Source organism: Micromys minutus (genome assembly GCF_963924665.1).
Source record: "Micromys minutus genome assembly, chromosome: 2".
Lineage (NCBI taxonomy): Eukaryota > Metazoa > Chordata > Mammalia > Rodentia > Muridae > Micromys > Micromys minutus.
In genome coordinates, this window is record NC_137971.1 from 56,428,505 (window position 1) to 56,451,504 (window position 23,000).

Genomic DNA, 23,000 nt, shown 5'->3' on the forward strand with positions numbered 1-23,000 from the left:
GGTCACGATCAAAGTGAGGGAGGTGCTTTATCAAAGTAAAACTTTGGTGAACCAAAGGGGAAAGGCTTACCGCCTCCTAGGCCCAACCTTGAAGGCTGTGGGTGTCTTGTGTATTGTTGCTCTTTATCAGCGGGTGAATTCCATTTCTGGGAGGGTGGGGTTTTACTATAATTGTTTACCTGTAGCCTACAGCAAAGCCAGGCCAGGGCAGAGTACCTCGGATCCTCAGATGAAAGACACTTGTTTTGTTTTGTTTTTTTCCCCTCTGTTTCTTTTTGTTTAACAATCAAGGGAGCTCAGAGATGCTTATCATAAGTATTCAGTGTCTCTGATGTTACTGTTTTATTATCTTTTTAATGTAAGAATAATTTGAAATCTGACTGGAAGATTAACTACTTCAGATGAAGGGTTGGCCCATGTAAATAGGGGCCCTGCAAGAGGGCCGGCCAAAGCCAGGTCATGGGGACAAAGGTCTGGCTGGTCTTCCTAAGGTCCTCCAAACACTGGACAGGGGAGTTTCTAGAGACTTAAGATACCTCTAGGCCCCCTGTAGGCTACCAATCAGCATAGAGGTGCCTTTGGAAGCTAGGGCTAGGATCCTTCCATCCTCTTAAAGCTAGGAAACCTGTAAGATGGCCATTTCCTGAGCCAGGGGGCTTCCTGTGGGAGGACAGTGCCCTCTCAGCATACAGCCAGCCAGCAGACTTTGGGGCCAGCTGTTCTGACTCTACATGGGCCCCAATAAGCCATAGAGAGGGCCAGCCTTGCACTCTTGGGAGGGGCAGCTGGCCGGAGGCTCGGTGCCGGCATGCAAGCTGCTCAAAGCACCCTTTGTTCAGGTCCTGCCTGTGGCCAGCTGCTCCCAGCCGCCGGGCTGTGCTGAGAGCCCATGGGCCCCCCAGTGACATGTGCTGGGCACAGCTGGAGCTCTCAGGCCATGCTCACTGCCCACTCCAGGGATTGCCAGCCCCCACAGGCCACTACCTAGTTCCAGGTGACACAAAGCCTTTAGAGACTCTAAGGAGGCACAGAGTTAGGACCCAATGGCAGTAGTCAGAACCAGGATCCTATAAAGACATGACCCTTTGTAAAACAGTCCACTCTTCTCCAAATGTCCTGGGAGTCATGGGTTCCTCAGAAGCCACAGTCGAGTGCACATGCTCTGCTGAGTGGTAAAGTCCTGTTGGATGCTTTAACCACAGCTCACAACTTTGATTGGGAATTGCCCCCCCCCACCTCACCTGAGCCCCTGGATACCTAAGGTGGCCTGGAGTTGGTCAGTTTGCTTTGACAACAGAAGATGTAGGTCCCTTCTGCACCAGGGAAGCTCTCCCAGCAGTGACAGTAAATTGGTGGGGTCCTGGGGGCACACAGCACAACACAGCCAGAAGCAGGCGTTTCCTCAAGCCAGCTACCATGAAAGCTAGTGAGCCATAAGACAGAGCTAGAGGCAGAAGCCCTGGTCCTGGGAGTGGGCAGCAGAGTCCTACACAGACCTTCTTCAGTAGCCAGTTCCCAATGGCACTAGCCACAGATCGGCAGCTGCTGTGTCCACACCTATTAGGGTAGACCCGATCTGGGGGCAACACTAGGAGGCACAGGATTACTTTCCCCTGAGAACTGGCCCCAACTGCCAGCTGTCCAGGCAGCCATTTTCCACACTGGGCAGAAGAGGCAATGAGGCTTGCTCAGTCACCATGGGGACAAGCGTTCCCATCCACCGGGTAGCCAGGCTCTGAAAGTGGGCAACAGCTGTCGCCTGGCCCTCCCATCATGGACCCCACTTCAGCATGTGGCATCAGGCCCAGTGTCCATTGCTATCTGGAGAAGCTTTCAGGGAACCAAAACCACAGGGGGTGCCTTGAGACTAGGGGTTTCTCCTAATCCATGTTCTACATCCAAGATGCCCTTGTAAGACTCCCAAAGGGTACCAAGGCCCATATCTCCTTTTCCTTTATGGCTTAGTGCCCACCTTCTGGCCAAGGCTCAACCATGTAGGGTACCCTGGTATCATCCCTAGCCCTCACATTATTATGTTACAGGTATAGAGGCCACCCCAACAGGATGTTGGACATCCCGGCAGACTGTCTCTGAGAGCTTCCTAACAAGCTGGGACGTCCAACAATCTTAGGAAACAATAAAGGAATAATCAGATTGCCCAGGAGGTACCTCTTGAGCACACTGTGCCAGCAGGTCAGGGCTCAAGACCTTCTGCCCCAACCAGATCCCCAGTGCTCTACTAATCACCTAGGAGACTAGATCTAAACAGGAGACAGATGGGGCCGAGTGAGGATAAGGCAAAGAGTCTTGGCTCATACCAGTGGGCTAGCCCATTATCATTAGGAAAAATCCTCCTCAGATTGGAGGCTTTCAGGCCTCAACCTTGGAATAAAGGCTGCCCACCCACAGTGGGAGGAGAGCAGGCCCTGTGGTCACTTTAATTTACATGTATTGCTGGTGCAGTGCTGTGTGGTACTGACTAGAGTTACATGCGGTTCAGGTGGTTTAATGAGCTGCCTCCAGCTCTGGGACCCAGCTTGCTGCAAGCCAGTAAGGTGGGGGTCTTTGTACCCTGCCCACTCCCTTCCTCCCTGCCTGGGTGTTCTAGAGGTCAGGAGGCGAACATGGGGGTTCAGTGGCCTCCCAATGCCTGGTGGGGGCAGGGCAGATGGCGCCAGGATATGCGCACAGACCAGGAAATCCCTGTCCAGAACTGCCTCATCAGCAGATTCAAACCAAGCAAATTCATGCCATCCCCTAGCCGCCTCCAGGGTACTTGTGAGCTAGTCTCTGGCAGAGAGAAGGCAGCTGGGGTGCTCTATAAGTGTGTGCTTGCACAGGACAAGAGGCAATGGATTTTATATTTAACGGATTTCAGACTATGTGGGGCTTGAAAACACCGACGATTGAGGTTCATTGTGACAGGCAGACATGGAAATGAAGCATCTGCAACACTGAGGAAAGGGGAGCAGTCTGAGCCTCACTGGGGTCAGGATGGATAGTGTCTTTCCATTAAGAGAAGTCAGCTCCACATAGCTGTCCACAGCTGCCCTGTCTTCCCTCACCCTGCTGAGTTTCCCCAGCTATTTAGGAGAGAGGCTCTCTATCCCTGTAAGACTCCCCACCCCCGAATCTTTTAACCATTTTTTTCTATGTTTCCAGTTTTATTCATTCTTTTTTCTTCCCCCTTTTAATTAACTAACTTTTGTTATTGTTGCTGTTGCTATTTCTGAGACAGGGTCTCAAGTAGTCTGGCCTCGAACTCTATGTAGCCAAGAATTACCTTGACCTTCCAGGACTCTTCTCTGCCTTCATCTTCCAAATGCTACAATCATAGGTGTGCACACCTGTGCACAGTTTATACACTGGAGATTGAACCCAGGGCTTCATGTATGCCAGGCAAGCACTAGCAGCTGAGCCAAGTCCCCAGTCCTTGCAGTAAGTTCAGATCACAGAACATCCACAAGTGTCTCAATAGCGTAAGGCACATTTGTTCTTTCTTTTAATAGGAGCTCTACAGGTGATTGGCTTCAGAAAACTTCCATGGGTGCAAAGAGAGAGAATACTCATTATCAGGCTCCTAAATCACAATTATAGCTTGAAATCCTGGTCCCCACACACCTTGCCACTCCTGCCCTGGAATCTGGGTCTTAAGGTCAAAAGAGCAAAGCAAAGGTTGGTATATCCTCCCCACATATCCCAGTCTCTTGGCTCCTGTCTCCTGGAATATTCACTTCGGCTTTTTTCTTCTCTCTCTCTGTCTCTCTCTGTGTCTCTGTCTCTCTCTCTCTTTCTCCCTCCCTCTCTTTCTCTTTCCCTCCCTCCATCCCCCCCCCCAGATCAAACCCAGGCCCCTTCATACACTACGTAAGTGTTCCACTACTGCTCTTATAGCCCCCACCACTACCACCCCCCACTTTCTGGAATGTTCATCTCTAAAGTGAAGCTGTGAGGAAGCCACCCAACGGGTGGAGCTGGCTTTCCCCACACTGTTGCCACTGCGATAAGCAGACAGGTGCCAACCCCAGAGCTGTGTGCAGGCCTGGAAGCTGTGCTCCGGGGCTGTCTGAAGATGCTAGAATTGTAGGTGGTTTTTGTGAGGGTAGCATGACTAGGGATAACAGCAACAGTTATTTCTGATTCCTGTTAGATTGTGAACCTCTTACCTGCTGTGTTTTCTGGTCCTGAGTCTACTCAAAGCCTATTCTCGAAGAACTGCCATATGACACCTGTGATACTTAGGGTTAATTGTCAGCTTGACAAAATCTAGCATCATCTTGGAGTCTGGGCTCAGAGTATGCACGTGGGGCCTCTTTTGATTATGTCTGTTGATGTGGAGAAACCTAGGTTGTCTGGGTAGGGAAAGTGAGCTGGGCAATAGCAAGTACTTATTCATTGTTTGCTTCTTCTGATGTGACGCAGTGTGATCAGATGCGTCAAGCTCCTGCTGCCTTGACTTGCCTATCTCAATAGACTATAGCCTAGAACTGTGAAGCAGGATAAACCCTTTTTCCACTAAGTTACCTTTGTCAGGGTGTTTAATCGTAACAATGGAAAGAGATAATCCCTCGTAGTCACTATGGTTACCCCTCTTTCCACATAACCATGTAATATTTCACTGATACTATGTTGTATGATGTCTTCATAATTATAATTAGGCTTCATCCACACAAACTCAGGCTTCAGTGTTTGCAAAGTGGCCTGCTGTGGCCTGCAGGTTTTATTCTCTATTTTTGTGTGCAATTACTTTGCATATTTTTGGCTATTTTTTCAACTGTTCATTGTGTTTTCTTTACTAAATGTACTGAATACATCTATTTTAAATGTTTTTAATCATAGTGGGGCTATATAATCACCAGTGATATGCTTGTCTAACATTCACAGGACCTTGTGTTATATCCTTATCACCCCCAAATTAATTCTTTATAAACAAATAAAACCCTATATATCATTCCTCTACCTTTTGTGAGATTTCGTATATCTCCTTTTGGAAGATAAATTTAGGACATTAACATTTAGTATAAAATTGAATACATCTGACTACATTCTTTCCATCCTTACTTGTCATATGGTTTCATGCCTTGACCCTCTTTCCTGGGAGCTGCTGAGTTGGTCAGCACTGCCCTCCCTCCTTATCTCATGGAACAGGACATTTTACTGTTCTCTTCCATTCTACTCGACCCTTAAATACAGCTCTTATCTAAAAACACTTTCCGTAGCACTGATTTCTTGAGACTTTTCTCTGGTGAGGCAGCAATCTGTGTATGGCTCTGGTTTTTTTTTTTTTTTTTTTTTGTTTTTGTTTTTTTTTTTGTTTTTTTTTTTTGTTTTTTGTTTTTTGTTTTTACCTCCACCAAGGGCTCTGTGGCTCTGTGGAGCCAAGTCCTTAGAGAAAGGCACAGCTTAAAGCATCTTGTCAAAGCCCAGGTAATTGATGCCTAAGGCTCTGCAGCTCTCATGGCCTCCATCCTGAAGTGGAAGCAACAAAAGACAGTACATCCACAAGAATTTATGCTATGTGCTCATAAACCCTGATTTGTATAGATATACAGGCAGAGTGGGCCAAGTTCACAGACTGCCTGGTTCCTCATCCTCTGGTGGGTGAGCGTTATCAGGTAAATGCTATCAACAGAAATTCCTGTCAACATCCCACCCTCAGGACGTCAGTATGTGACCATATTTAGAAACAGGGTCTTTGCAGATGTAATTTAAGATGAAGCAACAATAGCATGCAGTGTGTTCCTCACCCAACATGATTGACAACTTTACAGCAAGGGGACAGTAAAAATCCAAAAACAATGGGAGTGGGGAAGCCAAGTGGGTGTGGGGGCAGATGTTTTTTTACAATGTTTTTGTAACAGAACATCAAGGATTGTCATCTTCCAGAGAAGAATCTGGGAATGGGTTCTTCTCACAGATGGAAGGGACCAACGTGCTAATCTCTTATCTTTGACTTGCATGCCAGAAAGAGTGGCTCCTAAACAAATGCAAGCTGTCACTTAGACCATTTCAGAAGCTGGACCAGGATCCCTAGAGATGTCTCTTCCATCAGGCCAGAAATGAGACCAGATCATCTTTCTTCTTGTAGGCATATTAGCCCACTGCTTTCTCACACTACAGTGAAATGTGGGCTTTGAAGAACAAACTCAAGTCACTGGAGGCTAGCTAGCAGGGCTGAGGCAGCAGCAAGGCCTCAGGTGTGGGGCTCTGTCTAGACAGAAGGTAAGCTATTAATCCGTATCCAGTCCCACTGTGCAAAGAGCCCTGAGAACACAGAGGCCTTTGCATATAGAATCAGCCCCAGTTGTACAATCTGAATTTTGTGCTGATTTGGGGTCAGGGGCCCTGAAACCCATAATCATATTTGCATACATTTAAAGCACCTCTACCTTTTTCAGGAAAGTTATGCCTATCTCTAGCCCAGTTGTGTGGGGCTTTACTCTTAGATCCTGACTTTTCTGTCAATGGCTGTCAATACCCATGGAGAGACATCCAAAGATGGATGTCTTAGCTGGTTCTTGGATGCATTTTAATGCACAGGGAGCCCACACTTTTAAAACCACCCCAAACAAGCATTCCAACAGGACTAAGGGTTTAGTGAAGCCAAGACCCTCAGGGTAAGTACCTTTCTCCATAGCTGTAGACCTAGGCAAGCCAGTTGAGCCACTGCCTGGACTCTGTCTGACTTATTCTGTGGAGGTCTAGGAACTGAACCTAGCCAGGCAGGTCTGAGACCCACAGGGTATGGGGATGAGTGGGTCACCTGATCACAGGTTGTGCTGTGGTTGTGTGAGCATGTGTTGAGGACACAATGTTTGCACCTTGCCTATTCATTGTTCATTGATTGCTCCATGACACAGTCACTGTGCAAATTTAGACATCCTAATGAGGGAAGAATTTAAACAGTATTTCTTATTCCTGTCATGAATGTTTTAAGGGACTGAGGAGATTGTGCATGGATTTTCTGTTTTAGGAGATGGTAAGTCAACAACTTCAGGAGAGGTATGCTACTTTAGGGCATATGTTTGCACAATGCCTGGAAGATGTGAAAGTGACCATCTTTTCATCTCCTGAAGTTTCATTCCTTGGGGAAGGGGCTACTTCCTTGAAAGCCCAGCACAGATCCACTCTCTGCCCCTGCCTCTGTGTCCTGCCAAACAGGGCTGTGTAGGGTACCTGCAAGACTCTTGGATAGTAGGCAGCAGAGAGCATGTGGATAGGAATGGAACAGCTCTAAGGCCACAGTTAAGCCTGAATCTTCTTAGAGCTCTTAGAGACCCTAAAAAGGATGCCACACACACACACACACACACACACACACACACACACACACACACACTTTTAAGATGGGATCTTGTTATATAAAGCCCTGGCTAGCCTCTCAGTCTGTATATAGCTCAGCTTGGCCTGGAACCCATGGCTGTCTTCCTGACTCAGTCTCCTAAGAACCATGTGCTACCATACCCAGCTTCAAGATGGTCTTGAAACTTAGGTTGAGGCTCCTGCTCTTTGGGGATTGAATGCATTCAAGAATGTAGATGGCCAAAATTTAGCCAAGAAGCAATTCAAAACTCAGAATTCCAGTGTTTACTAATTTATGTCAACAAACAAACAAACCTTTTCTGCTAGGAAAAATGCAGATTAAATGAATTAATGAGTCTGTCCCATGTGGAAAGGAGAAATCCAAGACATTTTATACAAACCTGAATGAAGGATCAGGGAGTACCTCCCTCACCTACTCAGCCTTGGGCACCAAAGCAGAGCACATGGCAGAACAATTAGGCCTGCTCCTACGTGAGCACGGATGTAAATACTTGACCTAGAATCTCAGTGATCTGGTCCAGCAGGATGTATGTTTATAGGCACTGTGATGGACATAACTTTGTGTGACAAATGGGGGGGGGGTTGTTTTGTTCTTTACAGATCAATGAGCACATCACATAGTCTAAGAGAGGAAAAGGCTCAACTATCTCAACAGGAAAGGCATTGGGTACCGCCCAACAGTAACTGATACAGTCCCCAAGCCCTGGAGACTAGTAAAAAACAAAGAACACACCCGATTATCATCACCAGCCACCTCACACCCATCAGTCTCAGTGCTATAAGACCCAGGACCTAAGGACCACTTGACCCCTCTCTGCCAAAACTGAATGTCTGGAGCAAGGTCCCTGGATGATGCCATGAGGCAAAACCAAGAAATAAAAGGAACGTGGGCCAAAAGAAAAGGTGTAAACTGTTTTATTTAGGAAGACCAGACATCTCCACAGAGAACCCTAAAGAACCTACAAGTGAACAAAACAAGTGTGTAGTATATTCCCTTTCTCCTAGTCATAAGTAAGGTCAATAAAAGAAACAATTGCTGTCCTATAACCTAAGAAACAACCACCCCAAAAATACAGTAAGGAAAGCAGTGTCCTGTCAGGAACGTCAAAACCATGAAGGACAAAGAAGCAATCTAACAGACTGGGATCCCAGAGTCTGCATGGCACCCATGACCTGTACTGAAGATACTTAACCAGGTAGAGAGAAAAAAGCACAGAACAGTTCAGATGCACAGGAAACCCATGTTTCTTTACCCCTCCCCCCACAATGCCAGTCAAAATGCCAACAGGGCTGGGTATTGGTTTTGGTTTGGGACTGTTGTTTAAAACTGACGATTACTAGATTCTCTGATTTTCCCAAGATTGTGAAGGGCCCAGCAAAGCACCACACTTTGAAAATGAACCAAATTGGAGGATTAACAAGGCCTGATTTCAAGGCTTAGAGTAGAAGTCACAGCAATCAAGGTTCTGCCGGCAGAACAGTTTACAAAGTCCAGAAATAGGAGCCAGTACACGGCCAACTGATTTTCATCAAAGGTGCCAAAGTCATCTCATAAAAAAAAAAAATAAGTCACAGGGACATGAGGGTAACCACATGCAAAGGAGACTTAGTCCCAATTCGTACCTGTCACCGTGCGTAAGATTAAACTTGGAAGGAATTACAAATCTAAACAAGAAACATGAAACGATAAGGTTTATACAGAAAACAGGAGAAAGGCTTTGTGAGCTCACATTAGGCAAATATTTCTTAGACAGGACAAAACACATGAACCTTACAGGAAAGGGGTGTGTGTAAAACACCCTGAAGAAGTGGGTTCATCAAAATTAAAAACTGATTTTTAAACAACCCTGCTAAGAAAAATTAAAGACGAGCTCAGGGGAGGAAAAGACTTGAGCAACACAGATCCCATGAAAGACAGAGTCATGGACTCCATCTTCTCCCTCAGCACAAAGGAGACATATAATCATTAAAACAAACAAACCAACAAAAAACCCACAGTCCTCTGCAAGAGCATCCAGTGCTCTTAACCACTGAGCCATCTGTCCAGCACCCAAAGCAGACAATTCTAAGTGCTAGTGAGAACCCACAGTTACTAGCTGGCACCTAGGATGGTGATAGCAAAGTCAGGAGCAGCCATCTTGCCAAAAGACTTGGCAGCTTCTGAGCAGGCAGTACCTTCTCCACTCAGGGACAAGGAGGGAATTACCAGCAAGCACCAGAGACGAGCAACAATTCCAGAGCCTGTGTGCATGCAGTACTTATGGCAGCTTTAATCATAATAAGCAAGCCCTAGAGACGGCTCAGATGTCCATCAGCCTGTGGACGGGTAAACAAGCTGCAGTACATTTTATCCTTTCCAAATGAAAGAAGAATCAACCAGAACACAGACCAGAAGCAGACGGGCCTCAAGTGAGTCTGCAAAGTGATGGGAGCCAGATCCCAGGCTTCATGCTGCTGAGTCTCATTCTCAGGGGGACAGGACAGTTTCCAGGTGCAGGTGCGGGGATGGGCTGTGGTACAGGGCGTACAGAGCGTGTGAAGGAACTCAACTTGGCCTAGGAATTTGCCAGAACTCACTGAACCGGACATCTCACAAGAGAGAGTTTTTCTGCACACAACTTAAATGCTACAAAGCTAAAATTAAAGACAAGAAAACAGAAACTATACAAGAGAAGCCTAGGAGATGGGTAGGTTGCTGGTTACTTTTAAAAAGCTGAAATAGGAGCCAGCAGGATGGTTCAGTGGGTAGAGACGTTTGTCCCACAGGCCTGGGACCCTGAGTTGGGTCCTTGAATTCCATTGAAAGGTGGAAGGAGAAAAACAACTCTATGAAGTCTTCTTCTGACCTCTGTAAGTCATGACACTCATTCCTGCATATATATGTAGATGGGTACACACAATAATAGTAAGTAATAAAATTCTTTCAAATGTTTAAAAGTTTAAGTGCTTAAAGAGAGAGGCAAGCTAAGGTCCTGGAGATAAGGAACCCCACCACCCCCCACATTAGCTTGGCTGTAGACACTCATCTGCCACAACTTGTGAGCACTGTCATCACTATATCCAGTATGGCCACCAACCTTCTCCCAGCACCCTCCCTCAGCCTCTGTGAATCTAGCTTAGCTGTGACTCCATCAGCCATTTTCCTTGGAGGAGACAGCCAAGTGACTTTTATGTCAGGCTCGCCTTTCTGGCCTCTGCACTTGTCACAAACTCTCAAGGGCAGCTGGGGCATAGTCATACTCTGGGCCTGGCACCCAGGACATGGGTGCAGAGGACTGAAGGGGATTAATATCACCTCATATCTGTTTGTATTCTTGTCCCCAGCTGAGCATGCATTATGCAGTGATGGACAGAGAGAGTTCCAGGTCTCTGATATCTGCTTCTTCAGCCTCTCCTATACCCTTCTAGATAATCCTTCAGTGACATCGAAATGAAGACCACTAGGTGATAGCAAGAATGGAGAACCCACAAAATGCAAAAAAAAAAAAAAAAAAAAAAACCAAAAACCAAAAAACAAAAAAACTACTACATGTGTTGTGGTTCCTCCCCTGCTGAGGTCAAGCTGGGCCAGAAGTCTGCCCTATAGTAGAACAGAGCTTCTTGGATGCCAAAATCTAGAGCTAGCCAGGATCCAGGGTAAAGTTGGCCTCACTGCCAGCTGTGTTCCAGCCTGAGACCTCTGACCCTTGGTACACTGAATGGCCCTACTCTAACATTGCTGAAGGTATCAGGACCCATGGCTCCTATTGGCTCACGTCTAGGGTCTGACCCTCCCAGGCATGCCCACTGCCTTCCCTATTATCTGTGGGCTCCCACATTTTCCAGTCACCATCCTAGGGTTCTGCTTCGTTACACCAGGGTCCCTGCGACTCTGCAGAGCATACACTGGGCGTCAGGCCACCAGTCCCACATGGTCCCACATTCCACATGGTAGGATACACAGGGTCACGTGGGTATAAGGCACCATATGCAACTACTTACAGCCATGCCCCATAAGACATCCTAAGGCCTATCAGGCCCCAGGCATCTGGAGTGCAGAAGTGCTCACAGGGCCTCTTGTTTGTCCCCAGGTGCTGGGATGGAGGCCCACCCTCCTGGCGGCCATGTGGCTTGGTTACTGGAAGTATCCCAGGACCCCAGGAAGGTCCTTGGACAAGTAAGCATGTTGCCTCCATCTTGTCTTTCTGACCCCCCAAGGGTCATACATACATCATTTCAATGTTTCAGGTGGAAAACCAGAACTCTGAAGTACTCTCAAAAGCAGGCAAGGGTGGAAAAGATGTTGAGTCAGACTGATGAACAGAGCCGGCCAACCAGAAATGACCACCAGGTGCCTAGTCCACGGACACCCATTCTGGAGACGTCTCAACAACCAAGCAACCTATTGTCCCTGTGAACTGACACCACAGGCTCATCGTAGCCTGACAAGATGCCTGGGCCTGTGATGGCCACTACAATGTGGAAGACCAAGGGGTTCAAAATGAATATGGCCACTGGAATCAGCCCTTCCTTAGGAGAGGGACTCTGGCACCTAGCCTGGAGACAGCCCTGCAATTAGGACACCTGGTTCTTTCTGGGCATCCAGTACCTGTCACCAGACATCCTCCAAAGTGCTGGTGTGTGAGCCAGAACAGCTCACAGGAGTTGGGGTATGGGCAGGGAACAGAGTTCCTTTGTTCCTTCCAAATGTGTCCTCACTTTGCCCCAAGTTGAAAGTGGCACCTTCACATAAGGTGGGCCAGCTCTCCCTCTCCCTCTCCCCCTCCCTTCTCTGGATATGTGTGCACATGTATGTACATCCCAAGTCTATCAGCCTATGTCCAGATCCCAGTGCTCTTATATGTGTGCAATGCACTTTTGCATACAATCAAACTCTCTCTCTCTCTCTCTCTCTCCCTGACACACACACACACACACACACACACACACACAGAGTCAAAGAGTGATGGAATGACACACTCTTCAAGGGTGTCATTGTACCCAGCTCCTCCTTCATATACCTGCAAACCCTATATAAAAAAAAAAAAAATTCCCCAAGGTATTGGCAAACTCCAAAGATTTCTTCCAAAGCCTGGCCATTGGCAGATTGTAAATGTGTCCCCTTGGGGTACCCCAACTACATCTACAAGTCTAAAAAGAGAAAGGGGGAATGCAAGCAGTTACAGAAACATTTTGGTTACTCGGGAATTTCTTTTGTTTGACCCGTGATCATCTGAGTGAATGTAAGGATGCAGTCAGTTACACGACAGGTTGTGCGCACCTGTGTCCTGCCCTGTCTCTTATTGCCTCGGCACAGCCGAATTAGGTTCTGACTGAGAATGTAAACCTGTCAGAATCAGTGAAAGCCTTCTCTAGACCCCTGAGTCAAGCCTGGTTCAGGTGTGTGCCTGTGTGACGCATGTAGGTAGTGATCTTTAGGACAGTGCACACGTATGCATAAAATAAATAAATAATTCCCCTTTTAAAAAGAATCAAAATTAACAGGACCATGCCATGCCATTTAAATTTTACTTACAACTTTCTCATGGGAAGTAGTTGACACAGATGGCATCAGAATGAAGCTTGCTAAATACAAGGAAAGAGACAAAAAAAAAAAAAAAAAAAAAAAAAAAAAACCCGACTTGCCTCAGCATGGCTATCAGAAATGCAAACAGGTGTGGCTGTTCTTCCAGAGGACCCTGGTTCAATACCCAGCACCCACATAGTGACTTATAAGCATCTGTAACTTCAGTTCCAGAGGACCCAATGCCCTTTTCTGACCTCTGCAGGCACCAGGCATGTGTGTGGTGCACAGACATACTTGTAGGTGAAGCACCCACACACATAAAATAAATTTGAGAAAAAATTGAACAACTCAGGTGCCTTGAAAAATGGGCATTCAATACACCTGGACACAGAGACCTGTAAGGTCTCTCTGTCAGAAATCACGGTTGAGGCCCAGGGAGATGGCTCAGTTGGTAAAGGCACGTGCCATCAAGCCTATGACCACCATACACATGCTAGGGCATGTGCATGAACACACACTAAATAAATAAATTTAAAATTTAATAAATAAAGAAATTAAGGATCAAAATGTGCTTGTGTGTTACTAAGATGCTAATTTCCCCCAAGCTGACCTCCAGGGTTGTGTCCCCAATAAAACTCTGCTCTGCTTCTTTATAAAAAATGAGCAAGCTATTCCTAACAGTTATAGGGACATGCAAAAGACCCAGAAATAGCCAAAGCACTTAAAAAATAGAAGTGAACTGCATGAATGACTGTTTCTGCAGCCCTACCTTAATGCTAGTAAGTACAGTTTAGCATCTCAGAACAACAGGTCAGTGACTCAGAACAGTCTAGCAGACTTACATTCTTGTGGCACACTGGACTTTAAAAGGAATGGCAGGAGACTCAGGAAGGAAAGAATATCCATTCCAGAAAATGGTACTCGACTAATTCAGCTTCCATATGAAGAAGTACAGACTGCCAACTACATTCAGCACAAGGACATGGAAAGGACTCTGGGGATACATTGCCTGTGCAAGCGTAACGAGCTAAGTTCAGGTCCCCAGCACCCATGTAAACAGCCAGGCATGGCTGCATGTGAACTGTGACCCCAGCACTAACAGACTGGTGCATCCTGGGGGCCTCTGACTAGACTGTTTAGCTATATCAGTGAGCTCCACATGCACTGAGAAACAAAAAAATAGAGAACAATAGATAAGGGTCCTAACATCTGTCTACCTCTGGCTCCACAAACACCAGAATGGGCTAGCACCCCCATCACATGTACATGTACACACAAACACAAACACACACATCGTATCACAAATCTAAAACTATAGAATCACAACAAGAAAATATTTATGTCACATTTATATGTGAGTCTTGAGTATGAATTAAAACAAAGGAAGAAAGAAATTTGACTTCATAAGATTGAAAATTTCTTTTTCTTGGAGTACTAGGGATAAAATTTGGGGCCTTGTGCACACTAGGCAAGTTCTCTAGAACTGGGTCACACTCCCAGTCCCATACATTGTATTTTTTGTTTGTTTGTTTGTTTTTAAGTCACATGTTAAATGAATGAGAAGGCAAGCCACAGTATGGAAGATGGTGTATGCAAACATCTAAGGATGCTACAAATGTCTAAGGTCAGGCCTGGGTTCATCTCTAGGCTTTGGGAGCAACTGCTGTGTCCAGGGAACTTTGTGTTGTCAATATTAAGCAAGGAGCAGGGATCAAGCCTCATCCGTAAGCAGGAAGAGACAGGGCCCTGGTAAAGAATACAAAATAACAGCTGAGAGTGTGGCTCGGTTGTAGGAAGCCCTGGGTTTAATTTCCAACCGCACATAAACTGGATGTGGCAGAGTAGGACTGTAATCCCAGCACTGATGAGGTGGGGGCAGGGGATCAGCTCCAGATTTTCAGCCTCATAGGGAGCTAGGGGATAGAATCAGATTAAGAAAGGAAAGAGGGGGGGGAGGGATGGAGTGAGGAAGAAAGGAAGGAAGGGAGGGAGAGAAAATAAATTTAACATGAAAGAAGCACCCAGAGAGCCCCACAGTCCTCAGACACTGACCAGCTCTTACTCTAGTCCACATGTAACACTTAGTTCTCAGCCAGGCTGCTGATAGTTCCTGAATTAAATGTGCAAATGGAACGGGCCTCCAGGGCGGGCGGGGGTGTCCCACTCCCAGCAAGCTCAGATCCAAGCACAGTGTTCAAGCTGCAAATGTGCATGACTCCAAAGTATGTGCAGATAAGAAAGGTGCACACAGGTCAGGCACACGTGCACCTCCACACACATCTGTGCCTGTGCGTGTATGTGTGTATATGTGCATGCCCCCTGAATGTGCATAGCACAACTCGGTGTCCCAGCTGCACTAGGCTGCCTTTTCTCCCAACCTGCTGCTATTTAACTCTCCTGAGCAAGTGTGGAAGCCATTGTTATGACTCACAGTTCCCAGCCTGTTTTGCAGACCACAAGTGCTGGGTCCACCTGCACTCAGCCCCCTGAGCCACATCTCCAGAGAAGATTCTGTGTTATAAATACCCAAGAGCACAAAGCCCTGACACCAGAGGCCAGGGTGTGCTTTCCCAAGCATCACCCACATGGGGGAGGAGAGCATGGCCCCTGGTTGCCACGACCCTGAAGGTACTTGAGGACATACTCCATTTCTCAAGCCCAGCAGTCCAGACACACTGAGATGGCCTCTGGGTCAGAGCACCTCCCACAGCTATTGAAGAGGCTGCCATAGCCCAGCCCCAGCCCCAGCCCCCAGGCCCCGGGCCCCAGCCCCCAGTCCCCAGTCCAAAAACTCCACTTGCTCCACCCAGAGACCCCAGTCACCATGCAGCCTTGTCACCAGGAGACAGACAGTCTACTGGAAGCTGCTGCTGGAGCCTTCCTTCACCGGTCAGCTCAAAAAAAGCAAGGGGCCAAGGGGCCTGGGTGCTCAAGTGTGCCTCTCGACCCTGAGAGGCTGCCCCCAGCCCCCTCCCTCCCTCCCACCTGCGAAGTCACACAATGACATGCTTCAATAGCACACAGCCTGGGCCTCTGGTTTTCGTTCTGAGTGACCCTGGGAGGCCAAGAACGTGATGGGAGCCCGTCTGAGTGTGATGCCCTGGGGGACACTCAGGCCCCCAGCCCCGCGCCATGCAGGCAGCCCGCTCATCCAGGCAGACAGCTGGCGGACTCCACCAAGCTGTGCCCCTCAGCCATGAGGCCCTGCGGCTCATCCTCTTACCCCCAACACAGCCCTCAAGCAGCCCCTGGATACCCCACTGCAGAGGGGGTACCAGGGCAGCCTACTCAGATCACCCCACTATATTATGTCAGCTGTTAGCCTGCACTTAAAGCGAGGTGCTCCAGCTGGCTAGGGTCAGATGTAAAAACAAGGACCTAACAAAACCCGGCCACCGCCACCCCCAGCTACTCTGAACTGGAGACCCCCACCGCATGTAGCACTCACTGAGGAGGCTCTGTCCAGCCTCTGGCAGAACATAAAGGGAACACCTGTCCCTGGTCGGCACACTCTAATCCCACTAAACCCAAGTGAAGAACCACTCTCCAGCAGACAGCTCCCACCCCAGGTCTGACTTTTGTCCTAGGCCTGAAGAAAAAATGGTGGAGAAGGCAGAGAAGGGAATTCACTGCTCTCAGAAGTAGGGGCTTCCTTGTGCCCCAACTAGACCAAGTTCCCTGAAAACAGAGGGCCTGAGGACACTCCCCTAACACACATACCCCTAGATCCTGGAGTCTGCTAGGAACCTGCCTGCCTTAGGGTCCTCGGCTCCCGAAATGATTGTCCTCCTTTAGAAGGACAGGAGGATCCTGTCACAGAAAAACCTTTTCTACTGACACGGGAGCCCCACATAACCCTGTCATAAGCTGAGACCCCAAAGAAGCACTGGGAGCCCCACACTTGGCCACCCAAGCTGATTTATCACTACTTACCAACCTGGAGCTGAGTCAGCACAATTGTTAGAAAAGGGGAGGGGGAGTAGGGGTGGAGAGGGGGAGTATAAGACCACCCAGATACCTGGAGGCCTTGAGAGGGGGCCAGGAAGCTACATACACACTACACATGAGTCATGCACACACACACACACAGAGAGAGAGAGAGAGAGAGAGAGAGAGAGAGAGAGAGAGAGAGCAGTATCCTGATACTGTTCCAGTTTCCCCTTGCAGATCTCCTAACTGGGTGGCACAGGAATGGTAAGCTCCAAGGAAGGTAGATCTGGGGACCAAAACAGAACTGTAGAACTGGTAGGGGGGTGTCCCTCCCAATGATACTGTCCCCACACACAACAAGATGCAGTAATTATGAGTAGAAACTGACCACATGCCTACGAGGAAACAGTGAGAGCTAGTATAACATCGGCTTCTTCCCAGGTTCCTATACAGAGCCTGGGCCTTGTCACTAAGACCCAGCAACTACCCAGTCGTGGGACAGGCCCTCCATCCGTAACTCACACATGGTCTGCTGGGTAAGCTGAGTTAGGGAAGGTCGTGGAGACAAGCGGTTATTACTCAGCACATGTGGAACCCTCAAACCAGGGCCTCTCTCTGGCTATCCAAGGGGTCTTCTTGAGACCATGAGGATCTGCTGCCAAACACACTCTTTGGCTCAGAGTCACCAGAAAAGGGTGTGGAGAAGAGCCCTGAAGGAAGAACAACAGGGATCATAGGCCATGGTTTTCCACTTATACAGCCACCCAAAGACAGGCCCTGCTTGCATTCACCATCCTGCCTGGGAGCCTCTGACTGATCCTTACATGCCACACAGCAAGGAAATAGACTGTGTCCTTCCAGAAGGTCCCCACCATGTCTTACTGTCCTGTCCTGTCCCAGACTTCTCAGGATTTCATCTGGTTCTGAACAAATGTGCTACATGATGATTCTTGCCACTGCACACAGCTCCGTGCTGGTTTTATAGAGGATGCAGACACCAGAGCTATGTCCTTCAGGATCCTCTACACTAAGGTCTAGGAGGTCCAGGAAATCTGGTGGCAACTGATGGTGCTGGCCTTCCTGCTCTTACAGTGTGCTGGCCTTGTAAAAGGAAGCTGCTGCCTCCAGGGCAGGGTGATGGTCAGTTTAAACCCCATAAACCTCAGGACCTAGGATCCATGGCTCCTAAAATGTGTCCACTGTGGTAGAGAAGGCCTGACCTGCCATTTCCACTTCCCCAGATGTGACCCATTCAGCCTAGTTTCAAAAAATAAAAGCAACTTAGGAGAGGAAGAGAAAGGCTGTATTTTAGCTTACAATTTCAAGTTATGATCCATTGTTGTGAAGAAGACCAAGCGGAAACTTTAGACAGCTGGTCACATCACGTCCAGAGTGAAGAGCAGAGAGCAACGAATGTATGTGTGCTCGCTTGCTTCAGTTCTCCACTGTTATTCAGACTAGGAGGCCCTGTCTCCCACAGTGGCTGGGTCTTCCCACATCAATTAATTAAGACGATCATCCACAGATACACCCACAGATCAGCCCAATGCAGAGCATCTCTCACTGGGACTCTCTTTCCAGGTGATCCTGGGTTGTGTTGAGTTGACCATTAAAGCCAAATTACGAGGGAGAGAGTCTTCTCCTAGGGACATACACTGGCTTTCTAAAGATAGGGGACAGGAGCATAGTCCCAGTGACTTTGGAAAACCCCACATGATGTATTTATAGGGAGAAAAAGGTGACACAATGAAATAGAGAAAACCATCTAGTGGCCCCAGGCAGCTATCTGAAGTGGCATGAAGTAGGAACGACTAACTGTCTTGTGTGTCAACATGGAAATACAGAAGAAAGACATCATGAAACCAAAATAGCCACAAGCCATCCCGGGCCACAAAGACTAGTGTGGGACAGTGCAGCACAGCTGTGTAGTCACCACCTTAAGTACCGTTTAGTGCACACGCATCATTAGAAACCAGGAGGGTCAGGAGTTAAAGGCCATTCAAAATCTCCAGGAGTGGTGGCACTCGCCTCTAATCTCAGCACTCAGGAGGCAGAGGCAGGTAGATCTCTTTGAGTTTGGAGCCAGTCTGAACTAAACAAGGCATTGTCTCAAAACAACAACAGAAAATAATAATAATAATGAAGCAAACCAGCAACCACTATTCTGCAAGTTCTTCTGAACAGAATGGGGGATTGGACAACTTTCTCAATGGCCATAAAGCACATGCTGTAGGTTTCAAGGGGCACACAGTCTCTATTCTGGTTTGAAAGACAAACAAAACCATAGAGGAGTCCACAAGCCTGCCGACTATGTGCTGCCACGCCCTTCTTGGCCCCTACCGGCTGACAGGCTTCCAGCACTCCCATCAACCCCTGCATTCTCTAGCAGCTGAAATGGAGAAGATATTGGGGTCCACCCACCATTCCTGCCCCAGTTCATGGCCACCATAATAGCATGTGAAAGGCACTGGGGAGGAGAATCCATTTCTGTAGAAAAGGCAGTTAGGAGGCAAGGAGCTTTGCTGTATCCCAACATAGCAGGTATTTCTAGAAATCTAGCAGGACATATAAGCTGAGCCCAACCAGTGTAACTTTTTTGCACAGCTCGGAGGCCTTGTGGTCCTTAGAAGCAGTCCAGCCCCACCCATTCACCGATGTCACCCACCCACTCCTGAACTAGGGGTGACATCCTCCCACCTAGACTAAACCACAGAGCAGCTGTCTCCCTGGAGAGAGGCACCAGCAGTCCTGGAGAGTTCCCCAAACCTCCTGAGCCTCTGGATGCCCTCCAGGCTGCAAACAGCTGAGCCCATGTTCATGTCTGTCCCATTATCCCCAACAGCCCTCCAGGGGCTACATGCAGATGGCATGTGGCCTCCTTGTCTACGGGACCCTGAGGTGTGAGTTCTGGGTGTGAACTTGAAGCCCTTGTCCCATTAGCACCCAGCCTGAAACACAGTTGGAGTTTCACAAGATACTCTCTTCCTCCAGTGAATGTAGGAGAAAACAACTCAATCAAAAAAGAAGAGGAGGAGGAGAGAAGAGAAGAGAAGAGAAAAGGAAAGAAAAGAAAAGAAAAGAAAAGAAAAGAAAAGAAAAGAAAAAAAGGCTGAGTATCTTGTAGGGACTATCTTTTCTGAGACAACAGGAACCATGTGTACTGAGGACATAGGAATAGTAAGTTCAGGTCCTGGGAGGGACACAATGTCTGCTCAGAGGACCCAAGAGCCCAGGAGAGAGCTGGTAACACTACTGGGTACATGTTTAGCTGTATGGCATCTCTAGAGAGCCCTGAGGACTAGATCGCTCCAAGCAGGGAGCTGGGGCCCCACAGGAAGTCAGACCTTGGGCTTGGCGGTGGAAAACTCAAGCTGCCTGCTGGTCTCCTGACCTTGTGCAGCAGCGGCAGTGACCCAGCCTGCAGAAGTCTTCTTCCCTCTGCTGCAAACTCTCCTTCAGGGACAGGGACAGAGTGAGCATACTGACTCTCAGGAGTGCAGCTGACAGGCATGGTATTAATGCCACCACAAGAGATCCCAGACAGAACAGGCAGTGGGGACACATGGCCAAATGCAGTACAAGCACCTACAGTGCACCAGGTACAACCTGAGGTGTGGCTGGTGGAAAAACAGGACACCCGCTGCGACTCCAAGCAGCAAAAACCCGAGAGCTAAGAGCAAGCTCTACAACAGATAGACAGTGAGAACAAACTAAACCAAAGCAAACCCTAGACTAAGCACCAAGACATGAAGCTCGGCGCTGAATTTAACGCCAATAAAGTCTCCACTGGCAGGAAAGGGTGTGAAAATGAATGCAAGAACAAGTGAGGCCCTGCCAGTGTGAACGAGGGTCTGGGACCTGGGGAGCTGACCCTGTTCCACTTGAAAGTGGGACCCAGCAAGGGCTGTTTCAAGAACTCAGAGAGCCCACCGGATCTCATTTTGCCCCTGGGAAACTGAGGCTTGCCAAGAGAGTTACAGAAAGCTAGGGCGGGCCAGGAAGGGTCCAGCTGCAGGGAGGTGGGTCGCCCCTGCGGGGCCAGGGAGCCTCACAGTAAGGGAGGAAACTGGAGAGATGACCTCATCCCCCAGGCCTCCGGCCGCGCGGCTCACGGGTTTTAACCGCAGGCATGGCGGGACAGTTCCCTGGTATGCGGGCCATGGGGCTCTTGGAGCTGGAGTTTGTGCTAGTACTTTTTCAATGCAGCTGTCTTTGTGTGGGATTTGAAAACAAGCTGGGGTTTGAGAGACAAAAAACAGCCCTGCACCTGGGCCTGGCCAGGGTCTCCTATTGCAAGGAGGGGTGGGTGGGTTTGGCGGCGAGCATGCACATCCAGCAGACTTGCACGTACACGGCGTGCACACACATGTGCGCCACGTCTACAGATGTACGTGCAGCTTGCTCTGAATTCAGAGACCGGATTGGGGAGGGGGGATGTACTCCTTGGGGCCACAAACAAGTTTCAAGGCCAAGCACACCTACAACACTGCTGATCAAAGTTCTAGCCAGACCCTGGCCTGGCAGGGCCCAGATTTCTCCAAGAACAGCTTTTCAGACCCACAGAATATGCCTGGCTCAGCAGAATGCTTAATCCCTCGGAGGCCGCCTGGCTTCCTTGGCCCTGGCTGAGATAACACGGCTCTGGCACCACGAAAGCCAGGCGCTGAGGCAGGAGTATCGGCGCTGGGGTTGGGGAATACAGCCTCGCGTGACTTCTTTTTCACCATTTACCCAATGTGCTCCCAGAATTCCTCGCAGAGCTCCCTTGCCCTGGGCCCCCGTGGGGCACCGCGGGCTGTGGTTTGGGCTCCCGCGCTCAGCACTCTGGGCCCAGCCCAAGGGCTGCCGGAATGTGCGAAACAAGAGCGCCACCTGGTGTTTCCACAGCCAGTCAGAGGCTGCCCGGTCCTTAGCCCCAAGGCTGAAATAAAAGTATTTGCTTTTTACTGAACTCCCAGCCACAGCATGTAGCAGCTACATTCTACACCGTGCCCCTCAGCCTGAGAGGCTCCATCAGCCATTCTCACCCCAGAGGCTTGGAATCCATAACCCTGATATCTGCCTGGGCTTAGGACATATCCACTCTTCAGAAGCCATGACAGTCCATAGGCCATCTGCAACAGCACACAACTCCCTCTTACCTAACCCTTTTACCAAGCATCGTGTCCTCTAAGAAGATATCACCATCCCATATACAAAACCCTTTGAGTCACACACTTCTTTACTGGTCCATACGTCCAGGCTGGACACACTCCTGTCTCACATCCACTGTTCACAGCACCATCTGTGGTCATAAGCCACTAGACACAATCAGCTCAAATCCTAGAAGCTATGGCCTCTAAAGGCTAGCATGTGAGGACATAGCTTAAGAATATGCAAAGGGGCTGGAGAGATGGCTCAGTAGTTAAGAGCACTGACTGCTCTTCCAGAGGACCTGAGTTCAATTCCCAGCAACCACATGGTGGCTCATGACCATCTGTAATGAGATCTGATGCCTTCTTCTGGTGTGTCTGCAGACAGTGACAGTGTACTCACATACAAAAAGACAGAAAGAAAGAAAGAAAGAAAGAAAGAAAGAAAATGGCAAAGTGGGGGACAGACTTTAGTTCAACTAAATAGTTCAACAGTTAAGAGCCCTTGCTACTCTGGCAGAGGTTCTAAATTTGGTTGGACATGCATGTTGGGCAGTTCACATACACAATTGTTTGTAACTTCATCTCCAGGGGATCTGTCACACCATCTTCTGGATTCTGTGGGCATTGTGTACACGTACATACACACGGGGGGGGGGGCGGGGGCAAAGACAGAGAGAGAGAGAGAGAGAGAGAGAGAGAGAGAGAGAGAGAGAGAGAGTTAAAAATAATGTGGTAAAGCCAAGTGGGGAGGTTAAGACTGAAGCCAACTCTCATCCCTATACTTCACAAATGGAGAAACTGAGGTTCAGAGGTATCCTTGTATCCTTATGGGCATTCCTGGGAACAAGACTTAAAAAGAAGTGGGTTATGTATTTTACTCCATATATACATTCTGAGCAGCTGAGATGTTGAGCTTCCCTTGGCACAGTGGAAATGTGAGAAAGAGATGTGAGCCTACTCAGAGAACCCCATCATCACATCCAGGTTGCCCAGAAAAGACCAGAGGGGAGTTCCAGAAGGGAGTGTGCAGAGATGACCAGGGGTCAGTCCTAATAGTAGAGAAGCAACCCTGCTGGGCACAGCTCTTGTGCAAAGGTCCTGAGGCA

At 48.4% G+C, this 23,000-nt stretch overlaps 1 protein-coding gene across 3 annotated transcripts in view; it reads right to left on the reverse strand.

Moving 5' to 3' along the window:
• Nucleotides 1-23,000, reverse strand: part of KCNQ1 (potassium voltage-gated channel subfamily Q member 1) — a gene marked incomplete at both ends in the record, with an annotated part of 303,863 nt that overhangs the window by 235,612 nt on the left and 45,251 nt on the right. The gene's annotated exons all lie outside the window — the stretch shown is intronic.